This window comes from Scyliorhinus torazame, chromosome 4 (assembly GCF_047496885.1).
Source record: "Scyliorhinus torazame isolate Kashiwa2021f chromosome 4, sScyTor2.1, whole genome shotgun sequence".
NCBI lineage: Eukaryota > Metazoa > Chordata > Chondrichthyes > Carcharhiniformes > Scyliorhinidae > Scyliorhinus > Scyliorhinus torazame.
The window spans coordinates 361288641-361312822 of record NC_092710.1 but is presented as its reverse complement, the minus strand read 5'-3'; positions in this window follow the sequence as shown (position 1 = coordinate 361312822).

The following is a 24182-nucleotide window of genomic DNA, read 5'->3' as shown; positions in this document are numbered from 1 at the left end:
GTATGTAACATCGAGGCGTCCCTGTACTGGGAGTGTTTCGTGCGGACAGTGTAGAGGGAGCTTTTCTCTGTATAGAGCCTCGTGCTGTACTTGCCCTGAGAGTGTTTCATGGTGACAATGTAGAGGGAGCTTTACTCTGTATCTAAACTCTCGCTGCACCTGACCAGGGAGTGTTTGATGGGACAGTGTAGAGGGAGCTTTACTCTGTGTCCAACCCTGTGCTGTACCTGTCCTGGGAATGTTTGATGGGGCCAGTGTAGAGGGTGGTTTACTCTGTATCTAACACGTGCTGTACCTGTCCTGGGAGTGTTTGATGGGGACAGTGTAGAGGGAGCTTTACTCTGTAACTAACGCCGTGCTCAACCTGTCCTGGGTGTGTTTGATGGGTACAGTGTAGAGGGAGCTTTACTCTGTATCTAACCCCGTGCTGTACCTGTCCTGGGTGTGTTTGATGTGTACAGTGTAGAGGGAGCTTTACTCTGTATCTAACCCCGTGCTGTACCTGTCCTGGGAGTGTTTGATGGGGACAGTGTAGAGGGAGCTTTACTCTGTATCTCACCCCGTGCTGTCCCTGTACTGGGAGTGTTTGATGGGGACAGTGTAGCGGGAGCTTTACTCTGTAGCCAACACCAGGCTGTACCGGTCCTGGGAGTGTTTAATGGGGACAGTGTAGAGGAAGCTTTACTCTGTATCTAATCCTGTGCTTTACCTGTCCTGGGAGTGTGTGATGTGGACAGTGTAGCGGGAACTCTACTCGGTATCTAAACCGTGCTGTACCTGTCCTGGGAGTATTTGATGGGAGCAGTGTTGAGGGAGCTTTACACTGTATCTAATCCCGTGCTGTACCTGTCCATGGTGTGTTTGATGGGGACAGTATCGAGGGAGCTTTACTCTGTATATAACCTCTTGCTGTACCTATCCTGGGAGTGTTTGATGGTACAGTGTAGAGGGAGCTTTACTCTGTGTCTAACCCTGCGCTGCACCTGTCCCGCGAGTCTTTGATGGGGACGGCGAAGTGGGAGCTTTACTCTGTATCTAACCCAGTGCTGTACCTGTCCTACGAGTGTTTGATGGTACAGTGCAGAGGGAACTTTACTCTGTATCTAACACCGTGATGTACCAGTCCTGGGAGTGTTTGATGGAGACAGTGTCGAGGGGGCATTACTCTGTATCTCACCCTGTGCTGTACGAGTCCTGGGAGTGTTAAATGGGGACAGTGTAGAGGGAGCTTTATTCTGTATCTAACCCCATTCTATGCGTATCCTTGGAATGTTTGATGGGGACAGTGCAGAGGGAGATTTACTCTCTACCTAAATCCGGGGTGTACCTGTCCTTGGTGTGTATGATGGGCATGATGTGGAGATGCCGGCGTTGGACTGGGGTGAGCACAGTAAGAAGTCTTACAATACCAGGTTAAAGTCCAACAGGTTTGTTTCGATGTCACTAGCTTTCGGAGCGCTGCTCCTTCCTCAGGTGTATGATGGGGACAGTGTAGAGGGAGTTTTACTCTGCATCTAACCCCGTGCTGTACCTGTCCTGGGAGTGTTTGACGGGGCAGTGTTGAGGGAGCTTTTCTCTGTATCTAACCTCTTGCTGGACCTATCCTGAGAGTGTTGATGGGACAGTGTAGAGGGAGCTTTACTCCGTGTCTAACCCTGTGCTGTACCTGTCCTGCGAGTCGTTGATGGGGACGGTGATGTGGGAGCTTTACTCCATCTAACCCTGTGCTGTACCTGTCCTGGGAGTGTTTGATGGGGACAGGTTAGAGGGGGCTTACTCTGTAACTAACCCCCGTGGTGGTGGAATTGCTGATAGCGATGAGGACTGTCTGAGGATACAGCAGGATTTAGATTGTCTGGAGACTTGGGCGGAGAGATGGCAGATGGAGTTTAATCCGGACAAATGTGAGGTAATGCATTTTGGAAGGTCTAATGCAGGTAGGGAATATACAGTGAATGGTAGAACCCTCAAGAGTATTGAAAGTCAAAGAGATCTAGGAGTACAGGTCCACAGATCATTGAAAGGGGCAACACAGGTGGAGAAGGTAGTCAAGAAGGCATACGGCATGCTTGCCTTCATTGGCCGGGGCATTGAGTATAAGAAGTGGCAAGTCATGTTGCAGCTGTATAGAACCTTAGTTAGGCCACACTTGGAGTATAGTGTTCAATTCTGGTCGCCACACTACCAGAAGGATGTGGAGGCTTTAGAGAGGGTGCAGAAGAGATTTACCAGAATGTTGCCTGGTATGGAGGGCATAAGCTATGAGGAGCGATTGAATAAACTCGGTTTGTTCTCACTGGAACGAAGGAGGTTGAGGGGCGACCTGATAGAGGTATACAAAATTATGAGGGGCATAGACAGAGTGGATAGTCAGAGGCTTTTCCCCAGGGTAGAGGGGTCAATTACTAGGGGGCATAGGTTTAAGGTGAGAGGGGCAAGGTTTAGAGTAGATGTACGAGGCAAGTTTTTTACGCAGAGGGTAGTGGGTACCTGGAACTCGCTACCGGAGGAGGTAGTGGAAGCAGGGACGATAGGGACATTTAAGGGGCATCTTGACAAATATATGAATAGGATGGGAATAGAAGGATACGGACCCAGGAAGTGTAGAAGATTGTAGTTTAGTCGGGCAGTATGGTCGGCACGGGCTTGGAGGGCCGAAGGGCCTGTTCCTGTGCTGTACCTTTCTTTGTTCTTTGTTCTTTGGTGTACCTGTCCTGGGACTATTTGATGGAGACAGCGTAGAGGCAGCATTACTCTGAATCTCACCCTGTGCTGTACCATTCCTGGGAGAGTTTGATGGAGACAGTGTAGAGGGAGCTTTACTTTGCATCTAACACCGTGCTGTACCAGTCCTGGGAGTGTTTGATGGGTACTGTGTCGAGGGAGCGTTTCCCTGTATGTAACCCTGTGCTGTACCTGTCCTGGGAGTGTTTCATGGGGGACCCTGTAGAGGGAGCTTTATTCTGCATCTAACTTCATGCTGTACCTAACCTTGGAATATTTGATGGGGACAGTGCATTGGGAGATTTACTCTGTATCTAGACCCGGGGTGCTCGTGTCCTGGGAGTGTTGATGGGGACAGCGTAGCGGTAGCTTTATTCTGTACCTCACCCTGTACTGTGCCTGTCCTGGGTGTGTTTGATGGGGACATTGTAGAGCCAGTTTTATTCTGTATCTAACCCCGTGCTGTACCTGACTTTGGAGTATTTGGTGGGGACAGTATAGAGGGAGCATTACTCTGTATCTAACCCCGTGCAGTACCTGTCCTGGGAGTGTTTGATGTTGACCGGATCGAGGGAGCTTTACTCTGTATCTAACTCCGTGCTGAACCTGTCCTTGGAGTGTTTGATGGGGACAGTGGAGAGGGATCTTCATTCAGTATCTAACCCCGTGCTTTACCTGGCCTGTGAGTGTTTGATGGGGACAGTGCAGAGGGAGCTTTATTCTTTACCTCACCCTGTGCTGTACCTGTCCTGTTAGTGTTTGATGGCGACGGTGTAGAGCGAGCTTTACTCGATATCCAAGGAGGATTGAAAGATTATGGTCAGTACTCCTGCTATTTCCACCATTCCTGCCCTGAGCCACACAGAAACATCCCAACCCAGACCCGGTATATGTTCCATGTTATTATGATAGAAATAGCGTTGGATTGTAAGGTGTTAACTGAACCTGTTCTTTTAGTAACTGTAATTAATGTCAGTCCCCATGGATCCTAATTGTGCCGCTGGAGAGTTTCCCTCTTCTCTTGATAAGCGGTTCCTTTCAATGTCTTATCCCATAGTGTCAGCGGGAGCATCAACTGCGACACCAACAGGTGTCAGCAGCGAGAGGGAGGGATGAACAGAACCTGAGAACAGTCGATTGGAATATTCCAACAGTGGATCAGATTCTTGGAACAGTCACTTGGAATATTACAAATATGGATCAGAACCTGAGAAAAATCGATTGGAATATCGATTTCGATTTGACAACAACATTCAATGATGACTCCTCCTTTACGGTTGTTGAACCTAATATAGATCAGATGCCATTGGATTACAAGATCAATCACATACTGAACGACATTCAGATTGTTTACTATCCTACCCTGTCTGTTGTTGGTGTGGCCGGTAAGTCTCTCTGTCCAGTTATTTATCTGTTAACTATGATGAACTACATTAGTGTTCAGTCTCTTCATCTCCTGTCACTAACCCTCTTCCCAATCCATTGGCTACCCCCCTGATCTGGTCTACCATGCTGAATTAGTGATGTCTTGCTGCACTAAATCTTAGTTGAAATTTGAGTTAAACTTCTCTGATGCAAAAAAAAATCTTTATTGCCTCTATTTGATTACAATTAGGAGAAATCTATTCTCAACAAAGTCCGGCTCGCAAAAGGGTTTAAAGAGAAGTAACAATTTAACTTTCAAAATAATACAGAAATGGTTTCTTGCTTACGGCAAAACAGCTTGCATTTACCTCAAGAGTTAGAGTGGAAAAGTGAAAATATGAAAAATAGAGATAGCGAATAGTTTAGATCAAAGTATGGAATGATCCTGGATCAAAATGGTCGTACGGACCATCATGTTTGTAGGAACTCTTATCAGTCTTGAGCCATATAGCTACACCTTATGTCTTCCTAATTGGTTTGGGCTGGAATCAAATGTCTTCGATTCGACGGTTACTGTCAATCCTCAATGTGCAACATACGTTCTGAATGTTTCATGTTTGAATATTTGTGTATGTTATGGAATGCGATTCTGTGCTATTATCAAGACTAGTTTCGACTGGATTTCTGCTGACTTTGCTTTATCCACATTATGAACAATAGTGCCTTAATGTTGCTGTAGCGCCTGCTTCGTCCTTGATCTGATTACTGGTACAGCTCACATTTTAATGTCAAACTGTCTTTGAAAACATGTTTGTTACACTTCCGGTGGCGGCCATGGAGGAGTAGGTCGCACATTCGATAGCTCCCGCCTGAAACGGACTTTCGGACCTCCTTTCTCGATATTTCTCAGACTTTAGGGGATAGATTGTTGAAGTGGACGATATTAAGAAGGATTCCCTCTCCGATGTATAATTGGACTAGAAGTGGCCGTGTGAAAAGACTCAGCCCGGATAGAGTGAAGCAGTCGGAGCTGGTACCGCGGCGCAGCATGGCGGAGGGTCAGGACCAGGGAGCGGTGACTCAGTGGTCTAAGGAGCAACAGATGAAGCTCTTGAAGGACAGTTTCGCTGAGCTTAAAAGGGAAATGTTGGACCCGATCAAGGCATCAGTTGATCAAATGGTACTGAATTAGGCGGCCCAAGGGAAAGCGATACAAGAGATTGAGCTGAAGTTATCCAGCCAGGAGGACAATCTAACCGTGCTGGAACACAAGGTGGAGGTGCTAGACGACCGCCACAAGAGAATGCAGGAGAAGCTGGAGGACCTGGAGAACAGGTCCAGGAGGCAGAACTTAAGAATTGCTGGACTCCCTGAAGGAATTGAGGGATCGAATGCGGGAGCATATGTGGCGGGAATGCTGGAGACGCTGATGGGGGTTGGGGCGCTTTCTCGGCCCTGGAAGTGGAAGTGCAAAGAGATCTCGCAAGGAAGCCTAAGGCGAATGACCCGCCGAGGGCCATGGTGGTGCGTTTCCACCGTTTTCTGGACAAAGAACTCGTCTTGCGGTGGGCCAAAAAAGAGCGGAGCAGCAGATGTGAGAACAGCGAGGTGCGCATCTATCAGGACCTGGGAGCGGAGCTGGCCAAGAGACGGGCTGAGTTCAATCGGGTAAAGGCGATCCCCTTCAAGAAGGGGGTGGAATTTGGGATGCTGTATCCAGCGCGGTTGTGGGTTACGCACGAAGACCGGCATTTCTACTTTGAGACACCGGACGATGTATGGACATTTATCAAGGAAACGAAGTTAGAAGCATCTTAAAGGACACTTAAGTCTCGAACAAATTATGTGGCGGTGGTTCGTAATTTTTGTAATTTTTGCATCGTTTCAAACAAAATTGTATGTAGTTTGGGGTGAATTATTGGGCTGGGGTGGTGGTTTGATGGTGCTTTGTTTTGCAGGAATTTGATGCGGAGGGGGGAGGGGGCCTGAAGTTTGTGATATTCTGTGGGAGGTTGGGTTTTGTTTCAAGTAACTGTCTCTTCACTGGTTTATGTTAATTTATCTTTACTTGATGTTGTTTACTTACTGGGAATGCAATACTGTTAAATGGTTGATTCATTCGGGGAGAGAGGTTCGAGCAATAGGGGGTCAGATTGGTTGGCACCATGGGCAGGGGTTATCGGGGTCAGCATGGGTCAACTGACTCTCGGAAGCGCAGTGGGGGGTGAACAAGTGCTACATCGGTGCTTGACCTGGGGGATTAGGTTTTGGGTGCTGTTGTGCGGGGGAGGGGAGGGGGGAGGCTGCTTTTCTGACAGGGGAGGAACTATTATTGAGGAACAAATGGGAGGTCGGGAACGGCTGCTGCTCATGGGGGTGCTCATGGAAGCGAGGGAGGGTGCGGCCGGGGGCTGGCCAAATAAATGTTATGTCTAGTGGCAGGGCGGGTGGGGGGGGGGGATGCGGGAGTGGCAGCCCCCCGTCCAGGCTGATTACGTGGAATGTGAGAGGTTTGAATGGGACGGTCAAAAGGGCTCGCATTTAGCGCATGTAAAAGGGCTGAAGGCAGATGTGGCAATGCTTCAGGAAACACATCTAAAGATGATAGACAAGACGAGATTGAAAAAGTGTTGGGTTAGAACAAAGAACAAAGAACAAAGAAATGTACAGCACAGGAACAGGCCCTTCGGCCCTCCAAGCCCGTGCCGACCATGCTGCCCGACTAAACTACAATCTCCTACACTTCCTGGGTCCGTATCCCTCTATTCCCATCCTATTCATGTATTTGTCAAGATGCCCCTTAAATGTCACTATCGTCCCTGCTTCCAGCACCTCCTCCGGTAGCGAGTTCCAGGCACCCACTACCCTCTGCGTAAAAAACTTGCCTCGTACATCTACTCTAAACCTTGCCCCTCTCACCTTAAACCTATGCCCCCTAGCAATTGACCCCTCTACCCTGGGGAAAAGCCTCTGACTATCCACTCTGTCTATGCCCCTCATAATTTTGTATACCTCTATCAGGTCTCCCCTCAACCTCCTTCGTTCCAGTGAGAACAAACCGAGTTCATTCAACCGCTCCTCATAGCTAATGCCCTCCATACCAGGCAACATTCTGGTAAATCTCTTCTGCACCCTCTCTAAAGCCTCCACATCCTTCTGGTAGTGTGGCGACCAGAATTGAACACTATACTCCAAGTGTGGCCTAACTAAGGTTCTATACAGCTGCAACATGACTTGCCAATTCTATTACTCAATGCCCCGGCCAATGAAGGCAAGCATGCCGTATGCCTTCTTGACTACCTTCTCCACCTGTGTTGCCCCTTTCAGTGACCTGTGGACCTGTACTCCTAGATCTCTTTGACTTTCAATACTCTTGAGGGTTCTACCATTCACCGTATAATTAGTCAGGTGTTTCACTCTGGGTTGGATTCAAAGACCAGAGGGGTAGCAAGATTGATCAGTAAGCGAGTGGCGTTTGAGGCTGGAAGAATTGTGGCAGATAGGGGGCGGGGGGGGGGGGGTGAGGTACATAATGGAGAGTGGAAGGTTGGAGGGCGTACGAGTGGTGCTCGTAAACGTATACGCTCCGAACTGGGACGATGTGGGATTTATGAGGCGGGTGTAAGGCAAGATCCCGGACTTGGAGTCACACAACCAGATCATTGGGGGCGGGGGGGGGGATTTTAACACGGTCATTGATCCTGAATTGGACCGGTCAAAATACAGGACAGGGAGGAGGCCGGCCGCGGCAAAAGAATTAAAGCATTTTATGGAACAGATGGGGTGTGTAGACCCATGGAGGTTCGAATGGCCGAGGGCGAATGCGTTGTCGTTTTTTTCTCATGTCCATAAAGTTTACTCCCGCATTGATTTTCTTTGTTCTATGCAGGGCGCTAATTCCGAAGGTGGCGGGGACGGAATACTCGGCCATTGCAGTCTCTGATCATGCCCCGCATTGGGTGGGTTTGCAGTTGAGTGAGGAGAGAGGGCAGCGCTTGTTGAAGAGATTAGATGTGCGGTTGTAAGCGGACGAAGCGGTTAGCGGGCGGGTGAATAAGTCCATTCAGAACTGCCTGGAAACAAATGACATGGGAGAGGTATCAGCAGCGACGGTTTGGGAGGCTCTGAAGGCAGTTGTAAGAGGGGAACTAATTTCGATTCGGTCCCATAGAGAAAAGGAGGAACGGGCGGAGAGGGAGAGATTAGTGGAGGAGGCACTCCGAGTGGATAGAAGATATGCAGAGGCCCCGGACGCTGGTGTCCTTAGGGAGCGTCTGAAACTACACGCAGCGTTTGAGTTGTTGACCACGAGGAAACCGGTGGAACAGTTGAGGCGGGTAAGGGGGCGGATTACGAGTACGGGAAAAGGCAAGCAGGATGCTGACGGACCAGCTCAGGGCGAGGTAGCCAGGGAGATTGAGAGAGTTAAGAATAGGGAGGGTAACATGGTCTTGGATCCGGGGGGGGGGGGGGAGGTTTAAAGCAGCGGGGCCGGACTTATACCCTGTGGAATTTTATAAGAACGTTCTGAGTGATGTTGTTGCCACTGCTGGTGAGGACTTTCGACGAGGCTAGAGAGAGGGGACCCCCCCCCCCCCCCCCGGGGACCCCCCCCCTCCCCCACCGCCAACGATGTCGCTGGCCTCGTTTTCACTCATTCTTAAACGAGAGTGGAATCAGGAGCAATGTGGTCACACAGGCCGATTTCGCTTTTTACCGTAGATGACAAGCTGCTGGCTAAGATTTTGGCCACTAGGATAGAAGACTGTGTCTCGGGCGTGATAGGGGAGGACCAAACCGGATTTGTTAAGGGTTGACAGCTCAATGCTGATGTCCGGAGCCTTTTAAATGTAATTATGATGCCCCCAGAAGGAGAGGAGGCGGAGGTGGTGGAAGCGATGGACGCGGAGAAGGCTTTTGATCAGGTGGAGTGGGAGTAATTGTGGGAGAGGCTGGGAAGGTTTGTGTTTGGTGACGGCTTTATTGGCTGGGTGCGATTGCTCTCCCAGGCGCCGGTAGCGAGCGTGTGCACGAACCAGCTGAGGTCGGCGTATTTTAAGCTACACCGAAGGACGAGGCAGGGGTGCCCCCTCTCCCCGTTGCTGTTTGTTCTGGCGATAGAGCCACTGGTCATGGCGCTGAGAGCGACAAGGAAGTAGCAGAGGCTGGTTCGGGGGAGGGGGTGGTGGGCGGTGGAGCATCGGGTTTCGCTGTACGTGGATGAACTGCTCCTGTACATATCGGATGCGGTAGAGGGGATGGGGAGGTTATGCAGAACCTGGGGGAATTTGGCAGATTTTCGGGGTATAAATTGAACATGGGAAAACGTCAATTGTTACAGACCGCGAAAATGAAGGTCCTCTCCAGATTTCAATTTGTTTTTCAGTGCCTCCCCATCTTCATCCCTAACGCCTTTTTCAAGTGGGTAAACAAGATTATTTCGGGCTTTGTATGGGCGAGCAAAACCCCGCCAGTGAAGAAAATGTTGTTGGTGCGCAATCGGGGGGGGGGGGGGGTCGGCGCTGCGGAACGTCTGCAACTAATACTGGGCGGCTAATATAGTGATGATTCGGAAGTGGGTCGGCATGGGAGCGGATGGAGGCGGCGTCATGCAAACGCACCAGTTTGGGAGCATTTGCAACGGCACCTCTGCCATTCTTGCCGGTCCGTTTCTCCACTAGCCCAGTGGTGGTGGCGGCATTGAGATCTGGGGGCAATTGAGACGATACAGGAGAGTGGAGTGGGCGTCGGTGTGGACACCGATTTGCAATAACCACAGGTTAGCACCGGGCAGGATAGATGGCGGGTTCTGGAGCTGGCAGAGAGCAGGAATTTGGAGCGTGGGAGAACTATTTGTACACTGGGGCTGTTTAGCACAGGGCTAAGTCGCTGGCTTTGAAAGCAGACCAAGGCAGGCCAGCAGCAAAGTTCGATTCCCGAAACAGCCTCCCCGAACAGGCGCCGGAATGTGGCGACTAGTGGCTTCTCACAGTAACTTCATTTGAAGCCTACTTGTGACAACAAGCGATTTTCATTCATTCACGGGAGTTTTCCCAGTCTGAAGGCGCTGGAGGATAAGTTCAAGCTGCCGCCGGGGAACGGTTTCAGACATGTGCAAGTGCGGGACTTTCTGAGGAAACAGATGTTGTCTTTCCTCATCATGTGCCAGGCTCAGTCTAATACAGTTTGGAGTGGTACACCGGGCACACATGATGGCGGCGAGGGTGAGCAAGTGTCGGGGTAGAAGACAGATGTGCGAGGTGTGCGGAAAGCGGGCAAACCATGACCATATGTTTTGGGCATGCCCGAAGTTTAGATGGCTTTGGCAGGGTTTTACTCAGGCAATGTCCAGTGTGTTAGACACGCGGGTGGTTCGGCGCGAGCGATCTTTGGAGTGTCAGAAGATCCGGGAGTTCAGGGGGTGAAGGAGGCCGACGATATGGCCTTTGCCTCGCTGGTAGCCCGGAGGCGGATCCTTTTCATGTGGAGGGACTCGAAACCTCCGAGTGATCAGTGACATGGCTGGGTTTCTCAGGCTGCAGAAAATAAAGTTTGCTTTGAGATGGTCAATGCTGGGGTTCTCTCGGAGGTGGCAGCCGTTCGTCAACTTTCTCGGGGAAAATTGAAATGTCGACAGAAGCAGCATCCCGAAGGGGGGGCGGGAGGGGGGAGGCGGGGGGGGGGGGGGGGGGTGTAGGTCCAGTCTGGTTGAGGGATGTACAGAAGGTGTTGGGTGGGAAATGTCTATTTTACCATGTTGATGTTTATGTTGGAATTATTGCTGTTGTTACTGTTATAATGTGGAGATGCCGGCGTTGGACTGGGGTGAGCACAATAAGAAGTCTTACAACAACAGGTTAAAGTCCAACAGGTTTGTTTCGATGTCACTAGCTTTCGGAGCGCTGCTCCTTCCTCAGGTGAATGAAGAGGTATTTTCCAGAAACACATATATAGACAAATTCAAAGATGCCAAACAATGCTTGGAATGCGACCATTAGCTGGTGATTAAATCTTTACAGATCCAGAGATGGGGTAACCCCAGGTTAAAGAGGTGTGAATTGTATCAAGCCAGGACAGTTGGTAGGATTTCGCAGGCCAGATGGTGGGGGATGAATGTAATGTGACATGAATCCCAGGTCCCGGTTGAGGCCAGACTCATGTGTGTGGAACTTGGCTATAAGCTTCTGCTCGGCGATTCTGCGTTGTCGCGCGTCCTGAAGGCCGCCTTGGAGAACGCTTGCCCGGAGATCAGAGGCTGAATGCCCTTGACTGCTGAAGTATTCCCCGACTGGAAGAGAACATTCCTGCCTGGCGATTGTCGCGCAATGTCCGTTTCATTCATTGTCGCAGCATCTGCATGGTCTCGCCAATGTACCACGCTTCGGGACATCCTTTCCTGCAGCGTATGAGGTAGACAACGTTGGCCGAGTCGCACGAGTATGAACCACGTACCTGGTGGGTGGTGTTCTCACGTGTAATAGTGGTATCCATGTCGATGATCTGGCACGTCTTGCAGAGATTGCCATGACAGGGTTGTGTGGTGTCGTGGTCACTGTTCTGAAGGCTGGGTAGTTTGCTGCAAACAATGGTTTGTTTGAGGTTGCGCGGTTGTTTGAAGGCAAGTAGTGGGGGTGTGGGGATGACCTTGGCAAGATGTTCATCATCATCAATGACGTGTTGAAGGCTGTGAAGAAGATGATGTAGTTTCTCCGCTCCGGGGAAGTACTGGACGACGAAGGGTATTCTGTCGGTTGTGTCCCATGTTTGTCTTCTGAGGAGGTCGGTGCGGTTTTTCGCTGTGGCGCATTGGAACTGTCGATCGATGAGTCGAGTGCCATATCCCGTTCGTACGAGGGCATCTTTCAACGTCTGTAGATGTCTGTTACGCTCCTCCTCGTCTGAGCAGATCCTGTGTATACGGAGAGCTTGTCCATAGGGGATGGCTTCTTTAATGTGTTTAGGGTGGAAGCTGGAGAAGTGGAGGATCGTGAGGTTATCCGTGGGTTTGCGGTAAAGCGAAGTGCTGAGGTGACCGTCCTTGATGGAGACGAGTGTGCCCAAGAATGCAACTGATTTTGGAGAGTAGTCCATGGTGAGTCTGATGGTTGGATGGAACTTATTAATGTCATCGTGTCGTCGTTTCAGTGATTCTTCGCCGTGGGTCCAAAGGAAAAAAATGTCATCGATGTAGCTGGTGTATAACGTCGGTTGAAGGTCCTGTGCGGTGAGTAGGTCCTGTTCAAACTTGTGCATGAAGATGTTGGCGTATTGGGGTGCGCATTTGGTCCCCATGGCTGTTCCGTGCGTCTGGATGAAGAACTTGTTGTCGAAGGTGAAGACGTTGTGATCCAGAATGAAGCAGATGAGTTGCAGAATTGCGTCTGGAAATTGGCAGCTGTCGGTGTTGAGTACTGAGGCTGTTGCAGCAATGCCGTCGTCATGGGGGATGCTGGTGTAGAGTGCCGAGACGTCCATTGTGATGAGGAATGTTCCTGGTTCAACTGGTCCATGGTTGCTGAGTTTCTGTAGGAAGTCTGTCGTGTCGCGACAGAAGCTGGGCGTACCTTGTACGATGGGTTTCAAGATGCCCTCGATATAGCCAGAGAGGTTCTCACACAAGGTCCCATTGCCTGAAACGATAGGGCGGCCTGGTGTGTTGGCCTTATGTATTTTCGGGAGGCAGTAGAGTTCTCCAATGCGGAGAGTACGTGGGATGAGAGCACGTAGGGTGCTCTGAAGATCTGGATCCAAGGTCTTGATCAGTCTGTTAAGTTGGCGGATGTGTTCCTTGGTCGGATCTGCGGGTAACTGTCTGTAGTGTTCTTGGTTGTTGAGTTGTCGGTATACTTCTTTGCAGTAGTCCATTCTGTTCAGTACGACAGTGGCCCCTCCTTTGTCTGCTGTATTGATGACGATGCTGCGGTTGGTCTTGAGAGCGTGGATGGCATTGCGTTGTGCTTGGGTGACGTTCGGGACTGTCTTGTGAATGCGACTGATGAATCTGGCATTGACGCAACTCCTGACGGCTTGAGCATACATATCGAGTCTAAGGCAGCGGCCTTCTGGAGGGGTCCAATTTGACTCTGTCCTCTTCGGTTGCCGCACCGCAGATCTCTCGGTCTGCTGTTCCGGTTCATTGATAGTCTGCTTGGGTTCGCTGTTGGCCTCTTGGGGTCTGTGGAAGAATTCCCGGAGCCTCATTCGCCTGATGAATTCCTCCGTGTCTGCCGCGAGACTGATGGGGTCCATTTTGGTGGTGGTGCAGAAATTGAGCCCTCTGCTGAGGACTTCGATTTCGGCTGATTGAAGGGTGTAGTCTGACAAGTTGACGCTAGATTTCCCTGTATTGCTTTCAACTATGGTACTGGGGGAGGCTTGGTTGCTGCTGTTGGTGATGCCGAGTTTCTCAAGCTTCCTGTTCTTGGTGTTCATATAGGTGGCAAAGTATTGTTGTCTCATCTGTTTGGCGGTGTTCCGCAGCTGGTCTGCTGCGTCCTGAGCGCAAGTTGAGAATATGGCCTCTATCTTGGTTTCCAGGTTGCGTCGTCTACTGTAAAGCTGGCGGACGAGGTGGTTGAGGAGTGTGAGAGAGGTGCGACGGCAGAGTCTCTCAGCATAGTCCGTGTTGTAGATCGACTTGAGTGGGTTTGTGATCTGTTGCCCTTTCGGGATCTTGTCTGCTTTCTTGCATCTTTGTAGAAACTTAATGTCAGTGTCTATATGCGCGATCTTCCTGGAGATCCTCTCCACTTTGAGCTGGCAGTTTGCGGTGTCGATGGTAGCCATGATGTGGAGATGCCGGCATTATAAACATTGGGAAAATACTTCAATAAAAATAATTAAATCCAAAAAAAAGAAAATGTGTTTGTAAGAACAATACCTTTTTCATCTTTGCTCAGTAAAAATGTTGTTTTAATCTCCAATGAGTTCAGGCATGTGTCAGGCTTTTTGTGTCTCGGTTGAAGCTATGTGTTTTATCATGACCTGAGGTTATGAGTGCTGAAATCCTCAATTTAAAATGGGTATTAGAACTGGGGCTTAATATTTACAACAAAATGCTTTCTTTTACCTATCAGATCTATCAGGAAATAGTCGATTCCTATCAGTCGGCGTTTTTGATGAATTGAAAGATCAAGTGAGACATATCACAATAAGTTAAACGATATCATAAATGCGATATGATCGGTAAAAGTGCAAAGAATTACTCATTCATATTGTCATTGCAGTTTTAAACAATAGAGTGGGCAAGCATTGCATTTCAAGCATTTCAGCAAAAATTATTATAATTCTTAACGAATCATTATTATAAAATAACAATTAATCAAATTTGATTCTACTGATTCAGTATTAATCCACGAGCAATACGTTAGTAATAGTCAAATAATTGATTGATCAGTAATATTTCAACAATAATACTGCATTTCTATTTCATCTAATGGCGGTGCAGTGGGGTTAGTGTGAATCATTCTGATTGTTGTGCGCTTGCCTTCAGTGACCAGTTGTTTAATGCACTTGATACATTGGTATGTTATGTAAATGCTGAATCCTGCTACACAGGAGAAAAAGATTATTCTTTCTGTGGATATTCCAGTGTGTCCCAATCACTCGCAAAGTTGCTCCCAGATAAAGATAGAGGTATCTGGGGGTGGATCAATTTTCTTGATTTCCTTTTGGTTATGTGACGCCAGATATTTAACTTCCTGTGAGTTATCTGAAATGAAAGTGCAGCACTCTGCACCAATCAGCGCGCAGATGCCACCTTTTTCGGCTCGCACAGAGTCAAGTGCCATTCGATTTTGTAATGCCACGGTTCGAATTGCTTTCAATTCGTCAGAGATTTTATCTAGGGAGTGTAATCGGCTACGTTTTGTATCATGGTTGTTATTTTATTCAATTCATTGGCCACCCTTACTTCCCAATGGAAAGGAACAACTCTAGCATAAATTGCATCTCGTAATGTTCTTGGAGTGGCTGGTTCTGAAACATAAGGGAGATGAGGAAGATGACGGGTGGCAGGAACTATGTATATGTTGTGTATGCCTGTTATTGTTGAGGACCGTTCAGTTCTTTGTAATGGATTTCGTGTTCATTTATAAGCTGTGTTAACATTCAAATAATTAATACAAATACTATTGCCCATTTTCATCCCTTTAGAGTGATTATTAATAAGGCATATTGATCCTTGTTGTTTAATATTAGTTGGAAGGCTAATATATTTAGGATTTTTGTGAGGGTTATATTTAAGTTGATGCCATCCTGCAAAGGAGTTGAGTGGGTAGCCTGCAGATTTCCATAAGTTAATACATTTCTTTAGATAAATCTTGTACCTTCCTTTTTCACATGAATATGCTCCAGAACGAACCACTACAGAGCGAGGGGCACTCTGATAGATGTACGATTCTGCGGTTTCTGAAGCATTAAAGGGAATAGTTTGGAAGGGAATACCTTCTCCTGAGTTACTAGCGGTTGCAATGCATACTCAACAATTGAAAATGTTGACATTTTTCGCATATATCATAGATGGGTAAAGGAATGTGTTCTCATTCAGCTCTGGCACAACATTTACCAAACCAATCAAATAACTGAAAATGAATATTACGGTAAATATTTTTACAGATCTTAATACTTCTAATTGCGCTTCACATGTGACACGTGGATCCAAATTTTCTTTCCTTAGTTTTGCTTAAAACATTGATATACGGAAAAAAAATTGATATCATGAGTACATAATTCAGTAATAAACAATAAATAATAATTCTTTCATGTATACAAATAAAATTAGTATACAGTAAAATAACAGGCGTTGAGTATATGATTGAGTGATAAATGGTAAAATGATTATCAAAATTGATTACGTAATTTAGTAATATATTATTAATAATAATTCACAAATAAATGAATAATAATGCAGTAAATAATAGTTCAACAGAAACTTTCTGTTGGATAACGAACTGGCTAACCGATAGAAGTCAGAGAGTGGTGGTGGATGGCAAATATTCAGCCTGGATCCCAGTTACCAGTGGCGTACCGCAGGGATCAGTTCTGGGTCCTCTGCTGTTTGTGATTTTCATTAATGACTTGGATGAGGGAGTTGAAGGGTGGGTCAGTAAATTTGCAGACGATACGAAGATTGGTGGAGTTGTGGATAGTAAGGAGGGCTGTTGTCGGCTGCAAAGAGACATAGATAGGATGCAGAGCTGGGCTGAGAAGTGGCAGATGGAGTTTAACCCTGAAAAGTGTGAGGTTGTCCATTTTGGAAGGACAAATATGAATGCGGAATATAGGGTTAACGGTAGAGTTCTTGGCAATGTGGAGGAGCAGAGAGATCTTGGGGTCTATGTTCATACATCTTTGAAAGTTGCCACTCAAGTGGATAGAGCTGTGAAGAAGGCCTATGGTGTGCTCGCGTTCATTAACAGAGGGATTGAATTTAAGAGCCGTGAGGTGATGATGCAGCTGTACAAAACTTTGGTAAGGCCACATTTGGAGTACTGTGTACAGTTCTGGTCGCCTCATTTTAGGAAGGATGTGGAAGCTCTGGAAAAGGTGCAAAGAAGATTTACCAGGATGTTGCCTGGAATGGAGAGTAGGTCTTACGAGGAAAGGTTGAGGGTGCTAGGCCTTTTCTCATTAGAGCGGAGAAGGATGAGGGGCGACTTGATAGAGGTTTATAAGATGATCAGGGGAATAGATAGAGTAGACAGTCAGAGACTTTTTCCCCGGGTGGAACACACCATTACAAGGGGACATAAATTTAAGGTGAAAGGTGGAAGATATAGGAGGGATATCAGAGGTAGGTTCTTTACCCAGAGAGTAGTGGGGGCATGGAATGCACTGCCTGTGGAAGTAGTTGAGTCGGAAACATTAGGGACCTTCAAGCAGCTATTGGATAGGCACATGGATGACGGTAAAATGATATAGTGTAGATTTATTTGTTCTTAAGGGCAGCACGGTAGCATTGTGGATAGCGCAATTGCTTCACAGCTCCATGGTCCCAAGTTCGATTCCGGCTTGGGTCATTGTCTGTGCGGAGTCTGCACGTCCTCCCCGTGTCTGCGTGGGTTTCCTCCGGGTGCTCCGGTTTCCTCCCACAGTCCAAAGATGTGCGGGTTAGGTGAATTGGCCAATGATAAATTGCCCTTAATGTCCAAATTGCCCTTGGTGTTGGGTGGAGGTGTTGAGTTTGGGTATGGTGTTCTTTCCAAGAGCCGGTGCAGACTCAAAGGGCCGAATGGCCTCCGTCTGCACTGTAAATTCAATGATAATCTATGATTAATCTAGGACAAAGGTTCGGCACAACATCGTGGGCCTAAGGGCCTGTTCTGTGCTGTATTTTTCTATGTTCTATGTTCTATGTTTCCATTTTGATGTCATGGGCTAGTGGTGCATATGAATAAATATGAACCATGTGGATTGGTGGGGCACTATGTAGGCATGGATTAGCTAAAGTATCTGATCAGCAACATTAGTACGTAAATGATAAGTCCAAATATGCAAAATAGGAAAAGGTCCCTGAATGATGTCGATTCCTGTGCCACCCAACGGATTGGAAAGCCGACCCCAAAGAGTGTAATCAAAGGGTTGGTCAAGTTTTTTTTTAAAGTTTGTATTGGGGGTGAATTGCCAAGTCTTTGACATCTTCTGGATTATACACAAAAGCCTGTTGCAATGGTTACGTTTCTGTCAGAAATAAAAAGGGCCGTCGAGCTTGGAATGATGCAAATCGCATCTCTAAACGTTTTTTATATTTGTCATTCAAACGGACTGGGAGTAAAAGTTGGATTGCTGCCAAATTACTGCTTATCAATGATCTTAGAACGGTATGTTCTCTCCATGGATTTGCTTTTAATCAGAGTTACTTTTCTTAAAAACAGCGTCCACATTGTCTGAAGTTTTAATTTCCAAGCTAATTTTAAACATTTATTTTAAAATATCAAATACAATAATTTATTGAATATATGATTCTATGTTCTATGTTCTATGTTCTATGACCGAACCAATCTTGCGCTGAATGAACTTGGTTTTCTGTCGATAAATTCGTCTGTTAAAGAAAGCACAGCTAACAAGATTTGTTCATTTCTTAAAATTAATAAAGCAACATTCAAAATAATGACAGTTTTCTCAAGTTAACAGTTCTTGGCAACTTTGTAGTGATACGTGACTTGGGGTGCATCCCTGTAGCCATGAGGCGGGCCTTCATCGTAGGAGACCAGTTTGTAATCATGAAACCTGATACTCGCAAAATGGCCGTCTTCAACACGAGAAAGGAATTTCATATCTCTTCTGGATTTCTTTTTCGAAGTGAGTACATTGGTTGGTTGTGTCGTTAACGGAGGAGGAGAGGCAACGATTGACGTGCGTTTTTTTAGCAGTTGCGGTTTCGGTCTGAGTAGGATCAAGTTTAAAGCTGCAGACAGTTCTGGTTTTAAACCAGTGACAAAATGGGTTTTTGATGATAAATCTTTTAAATGGTTTATAATCCAGCCTGTTGTCTTCATCACTTCAACTCCAAGCTGTTTTTTTTAAAACGCATGTTATTCAAACTTGTATCAAAGTAGGTTATAGCAAATAAACACCCCGGGAAAATTTTTCCCAACAATCAACTATACAGCTGGTACAGGTTTTTATCCTTTTTTATCCCCCCTCCCCATCGAGACGAACAGCTCCTCAAACTCCCCTGCTGAGCCCCTTAACTCATATTTTACCTTCGCTAACCGCAGGAAGTTCGCCGCCGTGCAATCAGAGAGGCGAAGGCGACGACATCGGCCTTCCTCCTCCATGATCTCCGGCTTCTCTGAAACCCCAAATATCACCACCATAGGGTCCGGGTCCACATCCTCCTCCACTGTGCTGGCTAAGACCGCAAACACTCCATCCAGAATCTTCCCGATTTTTCACAACAAAACATGTGCACATGATTTGCTGGCCCCCGTCCACACCTCTCACACATCTGCTACCCCCTGAAAGAACCCACTCACTCTCGCCCGAGTCACTTTCACTCTGTGCAGCATCTGAAACTGTATCAGGCTCATCCTTGCACAAGAGAAGGTGCCATTTACCCTTCGCAGTGCCTCACTCCATACTCCCCAATTTATCTCCATTCCCAACTCCGCTTCCCATTTTTCCTTGATGTTCACCATCCGCTCGCCTCCCTGCTCCCCCAACTACTTACATATATCCCCAATTCTTCCCTCCCCTTCCACATCCGGAAGCAGCAGTCGCTCCAGCAGGATGTATCCCGGCAATCTAGGGAACCCCTTCCAGACCTTTCATTCAAAGTCCCGAACCTGTAGATACCTGAGCTCATTACCCCTCGGCAGCTCTACCCTCTCCCTTAGCTCCTCCAGACTGGCGAAGCCTTCCTCCAAATACAAATCTCTCACCTTGATCAGCCCTACTTCCCTCCACCTCATGTATACACTATTCACCCCACCCCCCCGGCACAAACCAATGATTCTCGCACACCGGCGTTAGCACAGACATCCCTTCCACCCTAAAATGCCTCCTCAGCTGATTCTATATCTTCACTGTGGACTGCACCACTGGGCTCCCTGAATACCTACTCGGGGCCATTGGCAATCGTCACCATAGCCCTCAAACTAGACCCTTTAAATTTTCCTTCTCCATCCTAACCCACTCTACCCGTTCTCCTTCCCACCACCGGCCGCACCTTGTCCACATTCGCCGCCCAATAATAATGAAGCAAGTTTAGCAACGCCAACACCCGCCCCCGCTGCTGCATCTGCCTTTGCAGCATGGTCCTCCCCACCCTCGGCACCGTCGCCGCCCATACAAAGTCAGAGATGATTGCGTCCACTTTCCGAAAAAAGGCTTATCATAGAATTTGGTATAAAGATCGGGCGAGCCTGAAAGATAAACAAGAACCTCGGCAGAATATTGATTTTCACCACTTGGACTCTCCCGCCAACGGTAAGTGCAGTGTATCCCACCTCTTAACACCCTCCCTGGCCTCCTCCACCAACTTCGTTAAGTTCCACTTATGGTGCCCCGTCCATTCCCTCGCTACCTGAATCCACAAGTACCTAAACCTATCCCTCCCGTAAATGGCATCCCCCCCTAAATTAGCCCGCTGTGCCAGCTCATTCACCGGGAACAGCTCACTTTTCCCTACATTCAGCCTGTATCCTGAGAACCCTCCAAACCTCCCCAGCAGGCCCATAATCCTTCCCATACTCTCCAACGGATCCGAAACATACAGCACGAGGTCTTCGGAATTCCTGCGACTCTTCGCTCCTCCCTTTTTGCCAAACTGCCAAATTGATGAGATCTATCATGCGGAATTAGTGAGGTCTTGCGACACTAAAACTCAGTAGAAATTTGAGTTAAACTTCTCGGATGCAAACAAGAATCTTTATTGTCTCTATTTGATTACAATTAGGAGAAACTTAAATCTATTCTCAATAAAGTCCGGCTAGCAAAAGGACTTAAAGAGAAGTAACTTATAAACAATTTCACTTTCAAAATAATACAGAAATGGTTTCTTGCTTACGTTAAAACAGCTTGCATTTACTTCAAGAGTTAGAGTGGAAAACTGAAAACATGAATAATAGAGATAGCGAATAATTTAGCTCAAAGTATGGAATGATCCTGTATCAAGATGGCCATACGGACCATCATGGAAAGCATATCAGTCTTGAGCCATATATCTACACCTCTATGTCGTCCTAATTGGTTTGGGTTGGAATCAAATGTATTTGATTCGACGTTACTGTCAATCCCCAATGTGCAACATACGTTCTGAATGTTTCATGTTTGAATATTTGTGTATGTTATGGAAAGCGATTTTGTGCTATTATCAAGACAAGTTTCTACTGGATTTCTGCTGACTTTGCTTTATCCACATTATGAACAATAGTGCCTTCAAGGTACCATGGTGCCTGCTTCGTCTTTGATATGATTACTGGTACAGCTCATGTTTTAATGTCAAACTACCTTTGAAAATATATTTGTTGGAACAATGGCTTTTTCACCTTTGCTCAGTAAAAATGTTGTTTTAATCTCCAATGAGTTCAGGCATGTGTCAGGCTTTTTGTGTCTCTGTTGAAGCTGTGTGTTTTATCATGACTGAGGTTATGGGTGTTGAAATCCTCAATTTAAAATGTGTATTAAAACTAGGGCTTAATATTTACACTAAATAGCCTTCTTTTACCTAGCAGATATATCAGGGAATAGTCGATTCCTATTACCGCCCTCTCTGGATTCTATCAGAAGCTGTTCCCAACCTCCAGCCTCTTTTTCAGCCTGAGTTGATTTTCACTCCCATGTTCTCTTCTTTCCAAATCCTGTCCACTACCACCTCCAGAATCTCACCCTTCCCCACCGCTGCCTCAGCCCAACTACTGAATAAAGCCTCATCTCCATGCTGATAGTCTCATTCTTGTGATTGGATCCCTCCAATATTTCACTGCTACCACGAGTCCGATTCCTCTATCCGTTTCCCACATTCCTGCAAATCCTTCCCCTTCATGATTCCTCCAGTCCCCTGTTTGAACTGCATTTATTTGTCTCTCTCCCTGCCTGTGATATTCACCTCCACATTGTCAGTTACCATCTTGACTTGTACCAGGGGACGTGTACAAACCGGACGGATTACACCCGGACAGGACAGGGATTGATGTACTTGCTAGAGCGGTTGGGGCGAATATAAACTAATACGAAATGAAAATCGCTTTAAAAAAAATATTTAGAGTACCCAATTCATATTTTCCAATTAATGCCAAATTTAGCGTGGTCAATTCACCTACCCTGCACTCATCTTTGGATATAGGGGGCGAAACCCACGCCAACACAGGGAGAATGTGCAAACTCCACACGGACAGTGACCTAGAGCTGGGATCGAACCTGGGGCCTCGGCGCATTGAGGCAAAAGGGCTACCGTGCTGCCCGAAAATCTGTTAATGTCACGAGTAGGCTTCAAATGAAGTTGCTGTGAAAAACTCCTCGTCCCCACCTTCCGGCGCCTTTTCGGGGAGGCTGATACGGGTATTGGAACCGCGCTGCTGGCCTGCAATGGTCTGCTTTCAAATCCAGCTATTTTGCCCTGTGCTAAACCAGCCCCATGCTAATATGGCAGGGAGATGGGAACCTATGACGAGATCCAGAGCAGTTTGGATCAAGAACAAGAGAAAAACACAGCAAACAGACGAAGGCAAGTGATGGCAGAGTAATCTTTGATTTTGATTCGATTTGATTTGATTTCTTATTGTCACATGTATTATTATACGGTGAGAAATGTTGTTTCTTGCATGCTGTACAAACAATGCATTCCGTACATAGGGAAGGAAGGAGAGACTGCAGAATATAATGTTACAGTTATATCAAGCTGTGGAGAAAAGACCAACTTAATACGAGGTAGGTCCATTCAAAAGTCTGATGGCAGTAGGGAAAAAACTGTTCTTGAGACGGTTGTTTCGTGACCTGAAACTTTGGTATCTTTGTCCTGATGTAAGAATGTGGAATAAGTATGTCCGGGGTGCGTGGGGTCCTTCATTTTACTGGCTGCCTTTCTGCAGCAGTGGGAATTATAGATAGAGTCAATGGATAGGAGGCTGCTTTGCCTGATGGACGGGGCTACATTTACGACCTTTTGTAGTTTCTGCGGTCTTGGGTAGAGCAGGCTCCATACCAATCTGTGATACAACCAGAAAGACTGCTTTCTATGGTGCATCTGTAGAAGTTGTTGAGGGTCGTAGCTGACACGCCAAATTTCCTTAGCCTTCTGAGAAAGTTGAGTCGTCGGTGGGCTTTCTTAACTATAGTGTTGGCATGGGGGACCAGGACAGGCTGTTGGTGATCTGTACACCTAAAACCTTGAAGCTTTCGATCCTTTCTACTACGTTCCCATTGATGTACACAGGTGAATGTTCTCCACTACGCATCCTGAAGACGATGCCAATCTTCTTCGTTTTGTTCACATTGAGGGAGAGAATATTATCGTCGGACCAATTCACCAGATTCTCTATCCGATTTCGATAAGGAGGAGGTGTGAGCAATTCTGGAAAGTGTGAAAATAGATAAGTCACCTGGGCCGGATGGGATTTATCCTAGGATTCTCTGGGAAGCTAGGGAGGAGATTGCTGAGCCTTTGGCCTTGATCTTTAAGTCATCTTTGTCTACAGGAATAGTGCCAGAAGACTGGAGGATAGCAAATGTTGTCCCCTTGTTCAAGAAGGGGAGTAGAGATAACCCCGGTAACTATAGACCAGTGGGCCTTACCTCCGTTGTGGGAAAAATCTTGGAAAGGTTTATAAGAGATAGAATGTATAATCATCTGGAAAGGAATAATTTGATTAGAGATAGTCAACACGGTTTTGTGAAGGGTAGGTCGTGCCTCACAAACTTTATAGAATTCTTTGAGAAGGTGACCAAACAGATGGATGAGGGTAAAGCAGTTGATGTGGTGTATATGGATTTCAATAAAGCGTTTGATAAGGTTCCCCATGGTAGGCTACTGCAGAAAATATGGAGGCATGGGATTCAGGGTGATTTAGCAGTTGGATCAGAAATTGGCTAGCTGGAAGAAGACAAAGGGTGGTGGTTGATGGGAAATGTTCAGACTGGAGTCCAGTTACTAGTGGTGTACCACAAGGATCTGTTTTGAGGCCACTGCTGTTTGCCACTTTTACAAATGACCTGGAGGAGGGCGTAGAAGGATGGGTGAGTAAATTTACAGATGACACTAAAGTCGGTGGAGTTGTGGACAGTGCGGAAGGATGTTACGAGTTACAGAGGGACATAGATAAGCTGCAGCGCTGAGCTGAGAGGTGGCAAATCGAGTTTAATGCAGAAAAATGTGAGCTGATTCATTGTGGAAGGAATAACAGGAAGACTCAGTACTGGGCTATTGGTAAGATTCTTGGCAGTGTGGATGAGCACAGAGATCTCGGTGTCCATGTACATAGATCCCTGAAAGTTGCCACCCAGGTTGAGAGGGTTGTTAAGAAGGCGTACGGTCTGTTAGCTTTTATTGGTAGAGGCATTGAGTTTCGGAGCCATGAGGTCATGTTGCAGCTATACAACACCCTGGTGCGGCCGCATTTGGAGTATTGCGTGCAATTCTGGTCGCCGCATTA